Here is a 16,028-nt window from a genome sequence, read left to right on the forward strand (position 1 = left end):
ACTAACAACCATGAGAACTAGAGCATCTTTTGCAACTGGGGATAAATCATCTTGTATGCTGTTCCCAAGATTAACATACCCATTAAATGCTTTTCCATCCCATGATATGTGTTTTTTAATAGCCATTTCATCTAACAAAAGTGAGCAAATGACTTTAGATCCTAACTTTTCAGCTTCTATAACCTTGTATTTAAGTGCTGCAAACGCTGGCTTTGTAAAACCTGGTTCTGCTGAAACTTTTCCATACCATTTCTTAATTTTTGCTTGATGTGGTAAATTAAAGTTAAATATTTTTCACACATAATCATACGCTTTACTTGAATAAAACTGCAGGGTAAGTGCAAAGGATTTGATTTCTTCTGAATATTTATATCCTTTACCATGATTTTTACACATAATCATTCTTCTGGCTAGAGCTTGAGGAACTTCTGAAAATGTTTTTAATAGCATTTCTTTACAACTTGATGATACTTTTTGTTTTTGACTTAATATTTTTAAAACTGATTTAAGAGGTGTTATCTTTTTTTTCATTTGAGATTTTTGCTGTTCTGCTTATACCTTCTGTTTCAAAGACACAACTATTTTGTTTCTACGATCTGTTTTTTTTTTCTGGAGTTAAACTGCAATTGTATATTTTAACTTTCATGAAGATAGGTCACAATCACTTATTTTAGAATTTTCAAAAGTTGATCTATTAATAGGAACTTTTCTCTATTTCATTTTCTAATATTGAAACGGTGGATTTTTTAAAAATAAAAACATTTTAAAGTTTATTGACCTCTCTTAGTTTGCTTGCAATGTAAACAAATGGATTTATAGTATAACAAACTTAATAAAATATCAAACGTTATTTTTAAAATCATTTTTAAAACGAAATTATTTATTATTTTTAGAATCATTTTTAAAATGAAAGATTCCTAGAACATTTCATAGGTGACCTATGAAATGTTCTAGGAATCTATTCACTTCTTTTACTGTCACTATGTTTTCTTTTATTGCAACCAAATGCAATACACTGTGTCCCTTGCTTTTTGGAATTTTCTCCAGACATTTATAGAATGAACATTGTAATTATTTTACTGAAAAATATTTATCATTATTTGAAAAAAAATAATAATAATTTTCCATACATTCTATTTATGTTAGATATAAAAAAGCAAAAAGTTAAACCACCAAAATAAAGAAATAGCTTGTTCACCTAACAATATTTTAACTAAATAATATTTCTCCCCGGGAAACTAAATAATATTCCTCCCAATATGGCGCTGGCGAAAATATTTTGGCTTCAAAAATTACGATATTTTATTAGGAGATACGCTATCCAGTTATAATATAGATCAGTGTATTATATCCATCGGGGCGATACAAAATAACCTAATGTGTACCTATTTTTGTAAAAAAAAATTAAAGACATATATCATTTGTATAAAAACAATTTTATAAGTAATATTATATTAGATTCTACAAGATTTCCTTAAAACAATAGATTCAATTCATACAATTTTGTTCTTTGCTTACTACGTAATATCCTATTCTTTATATACCGCTGTGCTATCAGCGGTCAGCGATACGGTCGGAAACACATTCCTAAATTAGTTATTACAGTATTAGCTATGATACAGTAATAGTGCGTACATGATAGTGCGTTTTTTGTGATGTACATTTTATGATAGTATGAATGCATAGTATGAATTGCTTTGTTATTACCGAAATCCTGATTTCTATCGTAGTGTCGTGTATAAAATAATGTGTTTATTCAGTGCAGAATCAAAATACTGCTATCATTTAAAACTTAAAATTAAGTTAAATAAATTAACAATACATTATGGAGAAAAAAACAAAGGGTGGAGCTAAAAAGCTTCGTATAAAAAAACTGGTTGATTTAAAGGCTATTGCAAATGACCCAAAACAAACAAAATATCATTTACATCGGTCGTTACATGCACATCTAATAAAATATTTGTTAGTGAGTTTAAAGAGTTTAGTATACTACACTTATATCAATCTCCTAGACTATACAGTATACTATACTTATTTCAATCATTAATTATATTTATAGTAATATATTACATCATATATTCAATTTAAACGAGTTAACTACATTCATTTTTCTTTTATCCTTATTTTATTTTTCTGTAATTACTTTTTCTATTGTGTTTTCAATATTTAGATGATTGTGTAACGCAAAAAAACACCAAAGTTGCTTAATTGATACTGTTGGAGAAAGTTCTTTGGTGAATAAACTTTTTAAAACTATATATTACCTATTACATATTTACTTATTATATTGTGTCTACATTATTTGGTACAGTTGTTATTTTATTAATAAGTACCTACATGTAAAATAGTTTTAGTTTCATAGATTTGTAAAGTAACGAATTGTTAAAAACTTGTTTAGGTACATGAGGTTAAGGAACATTGCTGTAAGTAAAAAATATTCATTTGTGGTTCCCAAAAACAGTTCAATTAATTAAAAAATGGATTTTATGAAGCAACAACCTTATCAATCAACTGTATTGCATAATATTTCATGGTTTCTTTTCAAACTTTTTAATAGGGAGGATCAGAGAAGTAAAACCGTTTTGAGAAAATGGTTGACGTTAGGATGTTAAAATAATAATGAGGTCAAAGCCTTGTATTGCAGTATATGTATTGCTTTTTCTACATCACCAACCAATTTTTCTACTGGCTGCACAAATTTATAAAATATTTATGCAGCTATAGAATCTCACGAAACAAGCAAAGTACATATTTGCGCTGTTGAAAGTTATGTTAAAGCATCAAATAATGACAAGCTGAAAAAAGAGTTTATGTATTAAAACAAGTCTTTGAAATTATAAAATTCTTGGGTAAGCAAAACCTATCTTGTCATGGAACTGGTAACACAGAAGGGTTGTACAAGATGGATGATGTTAATGTTAATAGAGGTAATTTTTTGGGGCTTTTAGAATTTAATGCTGAAAAAGATGCAATTTAAAAAAAATATTTAAACACTCCTATATTGTCAAGCAAAAAGAGAAAATTAAATCTGGATCAACTGCAAAAATGTGCAAAGGGGAGAGGATCATTAGTTACACTTTTATCCAAAACTACTGTTAATTAAGTAATTACAGGTATACTAGAAACTATGAGGAAACATATTCATAAAAAAATAAGCGATCAGCAGTTTTTTATTTCAAGTTTGACAGCACTCAAGATATTGGAGCTGCAGATCAAGCCTTTATCTGCCTTTGTTACTTAAATAATACAGAAATTAAAGAGCGCCTTTTTGCTATCATTAAAGTAGAAGATTCAACAGGTAAAAGTTTATATGAATTATTAAAAACTTGTTTTGACAAACATAATATAAATATTAAAAATGTTATTGGAGAATCATTTGATGGTGCTTCAAACATGAGAGGCGAGTTTAACGGTTTGCAGTCTTTTATTAAGCAGCAAAATGAAAATAGTATTTATGTTTGGTGCTATGCACATATTTTAAATTTGTGTGTTTGCGATACCTGTGACAATATAGTAGCCAAGAGTTTATTTGGATTCTTGAACCGCTTGAGTGCCTTTTTTTCTAATTCTTATAAACGAATGGACATTTGGAAAAAAAATAAGAAAATTTAAGTATTGAAGTGAAAAAACTTTAAAAGCTTCAAAAATTTGGAGAGACTAGATGGTGGTCCCGAGAAAAAGCTCTTAAATGGGTTTTTGACGGAGAAGATTGTTTATATCCTACTATTGTTAGTTCTTTAGATTTTATTTGTTCATCAAAAAGCTTTGATCAAAATTCAATATATGAAGCAACGACATTAAAAGATAAATTGTGTGAATTCCAAAATATTTTGACAGCCCATTTATTTCTTAAAGTTTTCAATTCTATTGGACATACATCCAAATATTTACAGTCTGGTAATTTAGATCTTTTAGCTGGTTGGTCAATGGTAGATCAATAGATAGAATTTAGATCTTTTAGCTGGTTGGTCAATGGTCAAATGGAAAACACAATTGATCAAATTGTGTTTTCTACATTAACCAACCATAAATTTTGATACAATTGTCATTTAAGCAGAAAATTTTTCATAAATTATGAACGATAAATTTACAAATTTTGCATTGAATAATAGTATAATTGTGGAAGATAAATTACCAATAATGCGTCCTAGGCATAAGAAACGCAATTATGATAAAGTGTGTTCAGATGAATCTATTATAAATCCTTATGATAAGTTTAGAGTAAAAGTTTTTCAATGCACTATTGATCAATTAAAAATCAGTTTTATTGAAAGATTTTCAAATAATAAGGAAATTATAGCTGATATTCAGTATTTATTGCCAAAGAATTTTTAACCAGAAAATAATTTACGAGAATTAGCATTAAAAGAATTATCAAAATTATCTTCTATAAGCCATCAGAAATTAGTGTCAGAGTTGAACCATTTTTCAAAAATATATGACAATATTGCAAAGCCTCTGGGTTTTTAATACTTTAAAAATTTATAATGATACGTTTCAAGATAATCAAGAGTGTGACAATGACGAATTGGGATAAAATAGATTCAGAAGTTAAAAGTAAAATATACTTACTTAAACTATACTTACTTACTTAAACTATATTTAGTTATATTTTATGTTTGTGCAAAAATATTTTTTTTTACAGGGTGTAGAAAATCAAAAACTATCAATAATAATCATAGCTCAAAATCATGCTTAATATGTCTACAAAAATTAATATACCAGTTAAATATGCATTCACCTACATATTGTAACTTGTATGCAGCAATTGAATTTGTTTTAACACTCTCTGTTACACAGGTTAACTGTGAAAGAGCATTCAGTAAGCTTAAACTAGTTAAAAATTGTTTATGTTCTTCTTTAAATCAAGACGCATTTAAATCTTTAAATCTTTAAATCTTTTAAATCTTTAAATCTTGAAGCATTCATGCTAATGTCTGATAAAAAAGATATATTGAATGCTATTGATTTCCAAGAAATATTGAGTATATTGAAAAAGTCTTCATTATTAAAGAACCATAATGTTATTTATTTTAAATATATTTAAATTATAACAAAAATATATAGTATTTATGTTATAATTTTTAAATAATAAAATTACTCGTTAATAAATACTTAATTTATCAACTTGTTTACAATGTAATTTTTGTACTACAGATGTAAGCTATATAGTAAAAAAATATTTGTTAGTTTTTTTTGGAAATTTTTTTTTTCAAATTTAGTTGTCTAATGTTTTACTTAGTTACTTTCTTCTCCCCTCTCAAAAACGATGTCAATTCTCTTCCCTTTCCTCTAAAATAAAAAATATAACATTGATTTTTTTCTGGTTTAGTTATACATTTGCTCTCTATAGTACTAAATTGATGTAAAACACAATAAATTGTTCTTTCGGATATTGAATAAACAAGGTCGTTTCTGAATTTAAACTTAATTCTCGATGATTCTGCCCTAGCTCCTAATCACCTAACATTTATAGCAAAATTATATAAAAATCTGCTCTTAAATGGCGTAAATTAAATTTAAACAAAAAAAATTGCCATTAAATTGTTTAGTTCTTAACACCCCCCTCGTTTTCAATAACTGTCAAACGTTTTAAAACCCCTTTCCTCTATCTAATAACGTATTTTTTTGATTACCCCAACACTTCGGGCCGATTTTACTTACAGCACAGTGGATTGATTGGGTCTCAGTCCGCCCCTGGTATAGGGGAAGCAAAAACGTACGAATTCGAGCAAGCGACAGTAACAGTGAGTACGTACGCGGTTTGAAAAAAACAACAAGAAATTACAATCTCTTTTCTGCATCTCTCCATAAAACTTAGTTTCTTTTTTTTTAACAAAATGCAATGAATTTCACGAGTTTAAAAAATTAATATTATGTTTTTTTTGTTTTTAAAATGATTTTAAAATTTTGTCCGTTGGGGAAGGAGGTTTGATTTTGTAACTAATAAGCGTCAGAGTAACAAAATCAGTTTGTGCCTTGTCTAATAACATCTTTCCAACAACATCTTTAAATATAATAATGTATAACTAAATTTTTCTAATATCACCTGTAAATACACTGAGATATAACAACTCTGTCCAACAAAATCTGAAATTTCATTTATGTTTAATAACATCTGTGTAAAAAGTATATGATTAATAAGTATATGATTGTTATACTTAGATAATTGTTTATGATTGGAAGTATTTGAACTGTATTTGTACAACTACATCTGTGATGTAGTTGTACAAATGCAGTTATTCTTAACATAATTGTTAAGAATTAACTACATCTGTAGAACTTCCAGATGTAGTTGCACAGATGTTGTTATACTTAGATAATTGAAAAGATTTAAAAGAAAAAAGTATATTTGCTTTTAGTTGTGTTCAGAGAGAGTTTGTTGGCTTTAAGCCATTCAGTGTCATTCAGCAAAATGGTTGAATTTTAGTACACTAGATGATAAGTAAATATCGTTTATGTAAATAATAAATAATAAAGATCCTAGAAGAGATCCTTGTGGAACTCCGCAGGTAATCTTTAATAATTTAATGCAGGTATTGTCATAAGATACACATTGCTTGCAATTTTGAAGATAGGAACAATATCATTTAAAATTGTTACTAATAAAATTTAAGTTTTTAAAAAAGTATATAATGGTCCACAGTGTTAAAAGTTTTTGAGACGTTAATAAAAACCCCAATAGTATATTGCTTGTTTTCAAACCCATTTGAATTTTCTTTATCTAATTGAATTACTTCATGTTCTGTCGAATGCCCTTATCTAAATCTTTACTGATTATTCAAGCCGTAGACAGCTTTTTTTTGATGATTGAGCTAAGCAACTTTGAAACATGAAGAAAACTCCATAATTAAGTACGTTCTTATACATAAGGAATGAGGATGCTGTGCAAAGAGTTGCGGTGATTGTAAACTAAAAACAAAAAAATCCAAAACTTTACCCCCCAACCCAAAATAGGAGGGGAATGAGTCAAGTTTGTTATTTTTTTTTCAATCTTCAAATTAATTTATATTTATTCATAAATTTCGAATTTGATTAAATAATCTCTTGTTGATCGGCTTTTATGACCTTATAAAGTTTACAGCCCCCTCAATTTGAGGGGAGATGATTCGTTGATGCTTCTGTTACCTATAAAGAGGATCTAATTGTTTTTTTTAGCACTACCCCATGCAATATTTGCATAGTTTACATGGCATTGAATAATGAGTAATAAAGTTGAATAATGCATAGTCATTTAGAAAATTTCTTGCTTTATACAATACTCAAATATTTTTTGATATAGTTTTAGTATGATTTTTTATCTGATAAAAATCTTGTTAGATTTTCATCAGATGAGAAAACACCGAGAAAATTTATGATTTTTGATTGTTTTATTTGAATATTGTTAATATATATTTGAGGCATATCATTAGGTAAAATATTCTATTTTACCTAATGATATGCCTCCATTTAGTTTTTGATATCCTGAGTCCAATTAGTTTTTGATATAATCCCTCTTGGAATTTTAATTAGCTCAATGTTCATGCTATGAAAAAAATTTTAAGATACTGGACAGAAAAAGTTTTATGTCATCATCAAACATTACTGTCATTAAATTTGTCATAAATGAGAAAAAAGAAGTGGTTCTAGTACGGACCTTTGGGGAACACCAAATATTATATTTAGTAACTTTGTAGAGGAGGATACATCAATTTAAACAAACTGTTTACAATGCTTAAGTAGCTTTTTGTAATATTATAAAGTTTCCGCTGTTTTCATAGTTTTTAAGTAAATAACACATAATGTTTAATGAATAATGATAACAATTTTTGGTTTTATGGTATGAAAAGCATAGCGAAGTTAATTAGGCAATACCTCAAGCTCATCCATTACACTGTTGACTTCTTTTAGATTTGATTTAAAATTTTTGTTCCCTGGAGTTATTGGGTTTGCAAGGTTTTTACCAACGTTTATAAAAAATTTTCTTATTTAGCGTATAAACATTTTCGTAATATATTACCATGATCATAATAGCAGTGGTTGCGTACTTGCCTCAAAAACAAAGGATCCGTGATTCAAACCCTACCTCTGGGCAAGTTTTACAATATAGTTAGTAAGGAGGGGTAACCTTCCTATTAAATGTTCATCCGCGGTTCCCTGTGACAAGACCGTAAAGACTTCTTGGGCACCTAAATATTAAAAAAAAATCATTATTTTCTTTTTCTATTGAAAAAAAAGTAAAAAAAAAGCAAGGACAATATTGACTGGTAAAACAAATCAAAAACATTATTGATCTCTTCCGCCATCATTTACAATTTATTGTTTCAAATCAATATCGACAGCAAGTTAATGCAATCCAAAAAAATGTTATTTGCCACCACCTCGAGTTTGGTGGACTGTTTTACAATCTGGAATCACAACTTGATATGAACATTTTATTTATTTTTTTATTTTTATTTTATTTATTTTGTCATTAATAAAAAGAATACAATGCCGTTTTATATAAATAAAATCTACATGATCGGGGCTAAAAGAAGACAATATTTGCCTTATCACTACGCCCCGACGTGCTTTCATCATCAGGCATATACAATCATTAAAATGTAAACATAAAATTACTTTGTACCATATAAAAAATAAATACAAATTTTACAAGTATGTTAAGATCAGTTACTAATTTATAATCAAAATAAAGTCGCAAAAAAATAATAATAATAATAATTACACCTAAAAACTAATAAGTTAATAGGATAATTTAAAAAAAAAATTAAATTAAAGACCAGTTAATAAGATAGTTGTTAAAAAACAAAAAAAATTAAAAATCAAAAAATAAATATATAAAAAAATAAAAATTAAAAAAAGAATCTTAAAAAGAATTTAATTCATTAACATCGTTAAGAAGTTTTTGGTTTGAGTTTTTGTTTGAATAGAGAAAACGAAGAACAATTTTTCAGCTGGTTATTTAATAAAGTGTTCCATAATTTAGGACCTCTGATGGCAGTAGAAAATTTAGTAAACAAATAGTGCATTTTAGGTTGTTCATAATTGTAATTTGAAAATCTTATAGGGTACACGTGATTAATTTTAAAGAAAAGTGTATTAAATATTATAGGAGTGACTTTATTATGAAGTTTGTACATAGATATAAGAATTTGATAAAGGTTTAATTGAAAAACATTAAGTATGTGATGATTTTTAAATAGTTCTTTAGAATGTGGGAATCGATCTGCACCTGAAATAATTCTGACAGCGTGTTTTTGTCTACTAAGCCATTTTTTAACTTTACTTACATTAGAGCTGCACCATGCAATATTTGCATAGTTTATATAACAATGTATGAGGGAGAAATGATTTTTAAGCAGTTTTGGTTTAAGAATTGCCTAGCTTTGTAAAGAATGCAAATATTTTTTGAAATTTTATCTTCTATCGTTCTTATGTGTTTTCTCCATGTCAAGTTTTCATCAAGTATCACTCCTAAAAACTTTAATGATGACTTTCTAATTATTTTAGAATTGCTAATATAAAGATCAGGAAGTTTTAATGGAATATTTTCTTTATCGTGAATTCAATGAAAAAGAGTATACTTAGTTTTATTTAAATTTAAGAACAATTTGTTTGCCTTTCCATTCCGCTAGATTTAAAAATTCCTTGTTTACTATTTGAAATAAAAGGTCGACATTCCCACTAGAATGAAATAAATGTGTGTCATCTGCAAACAAAACTGAGTTTAAAATGTTTGAAAACTTATGGAAATTGTTTACATAAATAAGAAATAAAAGTGGACCCAGAATTGAGCCTTGGGGAACACCGCAAGTCAAGTAATCAGTTTTTCCTTCTTCGTGTGCTTTGTACTGTTTTCTATTGTTTAAAACTTTTGAGTCATTCTAAATATGTGCTTTTAATTCCATAACTTTCAAGTTTTTTTATAAGAATGCTATGGTCTACTGTATCAAAGGCTTTGCTAAGATCTATAAAAATTCCGAGGGTAAATTTACTTTCGTCAAATGCTTTAAATATATCGTGAACAATATTAATAATGGTATGGTCAGTTGAATACCCTGGCTGAAATCCAAACTGTTTATTAGATAGAATATTATTTATATTTAGAAAAGTTAAAATTCGGTTATACATAATTCGCTCTAAGATTTTCGAGAAGCAAGGTAGAATTGAAATTGGTCTGTAATTTTCGTGATTAGAAATGTCTCCTGATTTGAAAATAGGTATGATGCTTGCAATTTTAAGTTTCTTCGGATAAATACCTAGTTTTAAAGTTAGATTAAAAATATGTAAACGAGGGATTGTTAAGTATTTTATCGAATTTCTAATTACATTACTACTAATATTATCATACCCCACACTTTTGTTTAGTTTTAAAAGATATACTATATTTAAAAGTTCCTTTTCAGTAATTTCATAGTTATACATCTTAGAGGTCTTATTAGGAGTAAAATATGACTCAAAGTTTACTTCAGTAGTTTCTATTTTCGACGCTAAAGAGGAACGTTCGCCGAAAAATATCGATTAAGTATTTCAGCAATTAAAGATTTATTTGTAATAGTTTTATTTTCAATGTTTATATTTTATAGGAAGACTATTTCCGTCAGTTTGTTTCGTGCCAAATACTTCCTTAATTATGTTCCAAGTATTTTTTGGATCATTTTTATATTTTATTAAATGCTCGGTATAGTAATATTTCTTTGACTTTTTAATAACCATCTCTAAAACACGTTTATAATTTTTTTAAATTAGTTTCATTATTGAAAGTTTTTTTTTTAGAAACTTATTATATAGTCGTTGGTTTTATTTTGACGACTTTTTAATTCCAGGCGTTATCCATGGGTTGAATAATGTTTTTTTTTTCCACACATTTTGTAACTACAGGAAAAGCCGTATTGTAAAGTTGTTGTAATTTATCAATAAACTTATCAAATGCCTTATCTGTGTGTTCAATATCAAGGAGGTCATCTCAATTTTAATCTGATAGAAGAGTATTAAAATTTTTCATTGATTTTTCATTTATATTTTGCGTATTTTTTTAACTTTTTGTGCATAGATGTTATCACATTTTTGTGAGATAAGAAATATAATGAAGTGATATGAAATGTTGCATTTAAAAATTCCTGTTTTTATTTTTTATTTGAAATCATTGCCTAGCCGGCATTTCTACGTTGTTTCAACGTTGAAATTTGGTTGAAGCGTTGTTTCAACGTTGTTCAACTATGTCTCAACGTTAAAACAACGTTACGATTTAAACGTTGTTTATTTAACGTTGTTTCAACGATAAATAAACGTTGACAAAAAAACTTAATTATAAAAAAACCGTCCGTTGAATTGGTACTTTAAGCAAAAATAGTTAAAGCGAAAAAGTAATAAAGCAATATTTTAGTATAATGTGCAAAACAGAAGGTGTTTATGTGTGAAATTTTGAATTTTGAATTTTCAAAAACGTTTTATTTAATATTCAAATTTCTACTTGTTCTTACGATAAAAGAAATTAATAACTTATTTAAGAAACTGGAAAAAATCCCACTCTAATGTTCTAGCTCTGGCAGAATCATCTTCTAGTAGTGAAGAAGAGAAAGTCGAAAAAAATAATGACAATTCAAAATTTACACAAAATATCAGTTAAGTAAAAGAAGACAAAAGTTCGGAAAGCGGTTATGAAAGTGAAGAGTTTCTTTATGATTATTTGTCTCAAAGTGACAATGAAGAAGAAATAGAAAAAAACGATGCTTCTTTTAATCATAAACTGGCGAAATGGCATTAGAGTACTGCTGTTCACGTGAATAAGTAAACAAGCCGTTAGCTATACTGATAGCAGAAGCCTTATGCTATCTGCAAAAACAGCTTTTTGTAAAATCCAGTCTCAAGTCCAAAATAACAGTATTGACCACCACACTTGCTTTCGACAGTAACTGATTTTGGAGCCTGAAGCAATGTTCTTTTATCTTTTAGTGAGGATAAGAAAAAAGGAAACAAAGTACCAAAATTAGATAACGTTGATAAGTTCTCGATGGCTGAAGACAGTATATTATTGTTTATTTTTTAGTGAATTTTTGTTTAATTGTATTAGGTTTGTAAAAATATTCAACGAAAATTGTTTTGTGAAACTATTTTAAGTTATAGAGTTTCAAAAGAGAGTATTATATTTTCTTACTGATATAAGAAATCCCGAAACACAGTGACAAAGCCTGATTATAATAGTGAATTTATAAGCCCAATAAGTTTTATTTTGTCAGTAGCTAAATTTGTTGAAGTGACAAGATATTAGATGACGAAAAAAACACAATCATCAGGATTGAGTTTTAATAAGTATTTTATTAAATAGTTATATCATTTAGTTTCAGAACTTTTTTTAATTTTATGTCTACAGCTTTGTGTCAAAACTTATAAAAACTTTTAACTGTATATATTAGAACAATGGCTTCTTATTTGGTAGGATAATTTCAATGGTTTAAGGGCAATTAATGTTAAATGTCTACAGTTTCATTTTCATTAATATGATTATAATACATTATGAGCGAGGTTAGGCATTTTTTACAACCAGATGTTATTCCTGGTGTTAACTTGTTATTCAGGTCAGGACTGATTATTTTTATCTTGTTACACTAACAGAAGTTTACCAGACTATATGGCGCTATGAAAGGTATACCTTTATAAGATATATAAAACTTATTTTTATTTACAGCTTCTTCTATTAAATACGATGAAGCGACTGAAAATTTAATTGATGGCATTTTGTCTGACTTATTCTACATTTCGAAAAGGTGGTAAAAAGGTGGTAAATATGCTCCATTTCGAAAAGGTGGCGGAAAAGAAAGGAAATTAGATTGATTGTTATAAATATTTACATATATTTCAATAAAGAAATATTTTCTTGTTGTCTACTAATATTTTGTTTTCAGAGTTAATTCAACATTACCAAAAAATATTTCAGTTATGAAAAAACATAGGATTGAGTTGATGTTTTAAGTATATAATGATATATATTTAAGTATATAACTGATATAATATTTTTATTTTTAATAAAAACAAAAATTATTTTTTAATTAAATTAATTATTTTTGAACTAAAATTGTTCTGTATATGCATGTTTTTTTGTATTAGATCAATTGATCCACTCCCAGGTAGTATACCTTCGTTTGGGCAACGTATGTAAAACCATTGCAGACGCCGGCTTTTTTACCAACGTTGATCCAGTGTCATGTATAAGGCAATGATATTTATGATTGAGATTAATACCGACGCAACTAAAAGCAGTTAGTGCAAAAAGCAGAAGCTAATCTGGCTGTAGCGTTATCGAACTAACGCAACACAACTAAAAGCAACTAGCGCAATTACATTTGTCCAGCGTATGGTAAACACATCGCAAATCCTGATTGTTTTTAAAGTGTAAACTTAATATTGACCAATGCATACGGATTAAGGTTGGTTCAACGCATATGAATCAACGTTGGTCCAATATGTACAGTGAGTGCAGATTACAACTTAAGTAAAATTTTCTGTTAGTTTTGAAATATCAAACCACAAGCAAATGTGCATAGAATCAATGGCTTCTTTGTAATAATCAGTTGTCGTTTATTAAATATCGCTAAATCTTATATCAGTAAGGACTGTAATAATACATAATATAAAGTTTAATACAATAATAATACGGCTAGAAACAGCTTCAAACTATGGACTTTCAGTTATGAAGCCAGAACTTTAACCCTTACACCACGGCTGCTATCAAAAATAATATTTATAATGTATAGAAAATAGAAAGCAGTATTTCCATTACCCGGTGGAAAAAGTTTACCCGAGTAATGGGTAATTTTAAACTTACACGGGTATTACCCGGATAATTTTATCCATTACTTCTTCTCAATGCTATAGTACAAAAAATGGGATCGTTAGTTTAATCATTTTAGATTAAAAACACAAGTTTTTAACAACAAATTAAAAAATATATATACTTTTGTCTTTAAACTACATTTCTATAATAAGATTTTTATAGAGCTGACGCATTAAAATCAAAGCATCAAGAGTATTGTTGCTCAATCTATTTCTTATTTTTGGGGCAAGCAATCCTATGGCTGAGAAATCTAGTTTCCAGCCTTCATTGATGTTGGTTTAAATGTTAATAAAGTTTGAAAAGTTTTTCAAGATTTTAAGACTTTGCACTGCTAAGTAAACTTGACTCTTTTTCTAAAATTTTAAATCCAATCTTATCTACGGGGTTAACCTCAAGGTTTGTCTCTTGAACAAATGAAACAAACTCTTCTGAAAAAGATTTTATTTTTTCAGAATATTTTCATGTATTAGCGGTCTTCTTGAGTTATGATCTTATTAGAACATGACTCAAGAAGACCGCATATACTTATGGTGAAAATATATATACTCCAGTTAACAAAATGGGTAAATTTGAGTAAAATTTAAATTTGCTAAGCTAAGTCAACCCGCCTAAAATAAGTAACTGTGAACACTAAGTAATTTTAAAATACATTCTATTTTTGGATTTTAAAAGGTTATTCAAGCTATTTTAAATTTGAATTAAATTGATCAAAATGCATTAAGATCAATTTAATAATACCTTTTAGATTCTTAGAAACAATGACGTCTTTTATTCGAAAACAAATTGATTATTCTCTCGCAATAAAAGTACTGACGTCAAGTAAACTGACGCCGAAAAAAGATTTTATAATACTATTTTACATCTGCGTGTTTATTTTCTTTTATATTTCATAAATAATTAAGGTCGGCTTTTTTTTCATTTATATGTTTCTAATACACATTTTTATGTTTTTACACAAACGCCATCACTTTTATGTTTCTAATAATTTTCTTTGTGACTAAAAAGATCTCTCCAGTAACTGCCTTTAATGTAAGTTTTAATTTGTTGAACATTAAACCACGCAAGTTTCCACCCTGCTAACAATCAATTACATTTTAATATTTTCTTTAGTTTGATAATTGTTGCGACAGCTTAATTTTGTGGGGATAAATTTTTGCCAATGAAATTTTCAAGTAATTTGCATGAATTATTTTTGGAAAGGCGGATATCATAAAAATTGGTGTAATATTACCAAAAATTGTTTTTCACAAAGTTCAATCTAAAATAAAAATAAAAATTAATCAACATGGAAATAATAATAAAGGGGATCTAAAATAAACGATTGCTCTAAACATAAACTAAAATAAACGACTGTCATAAGTAAATCACGAATAATGAGCAAATAATGGCAACAAAACAAAAAAAACATCATGTAAACTATTTTATGCAAAATAAAAAATAATAAACGTAATATTAAACATATTATACGTAGTCTAACTCATCAATTGAGTTGCAGGGGCGGAAATTACAATTTTTAGTCTTTGAGATAATTTCCAGATTTGGAGCAAACTCCAATAATTTATATGTTTGTACTTATGTCAAATAAGGATGCTTTACTATTTTACCATTGACTATAACGTTATGTTGTATATTCAGGTATTTACTTTATATTAGTACTTGTACTATTGTAAATTTCCTTGAAATGTTATAACTTATTTCAAAATATATTTGATTTGATTTGCAAAAAATTGCGATGATTTAAACCTGGGTACAAAAAAAATCTTAACATTTTTTCCCCTCTCTCTGCCCCAAAGTGAAAGCAACAAGTTGATTAAACATTTTTTTACTATTCTTAACTAGATTTAAATTCATCGATGAATTTACTACGACAGATTATACTATGAAACTTAAAATTTATCGTTGAATATAAGTCTGGTTAAGAATAGTACAAAAAATATTTTATCAACTTATTAATCTCACGCTTGAGACAGGAGGGGCCAAAATTTTGGAGCTTTTTTATTCCCATGTTCAAAGCAATTTTTTGCTTTGAACATGGGAATAAAAAAAAAGCAATTTTTTGCAAAGCATCCTAATTTGACATAAGTATAAACATGTAAATTTTTGTAGTTTGCTCTATGTCTAAAAGTTATTTAAAGACTAAAAATTACAATTTCTGCCCTTGTTGAGTTGCTATCAGAATTGTCATCATTTTTTAACAGTTCTGTGTTCGTCTTTT

This window comes from Hydra vulgaris, chromosome 15 (assembly GCF_038396675.1).
Source record: "Hydra vulgaris chromosome 15, alternate assembly HydraT2T_AEP".
Taxonomy (NCBI): domain Eukaryota; kingdom Metazoa; phylum Cnidaria; class Hydrozoa; order Anthoathecata; family Hydridae; genus Hydra; species Hydra vulgaris.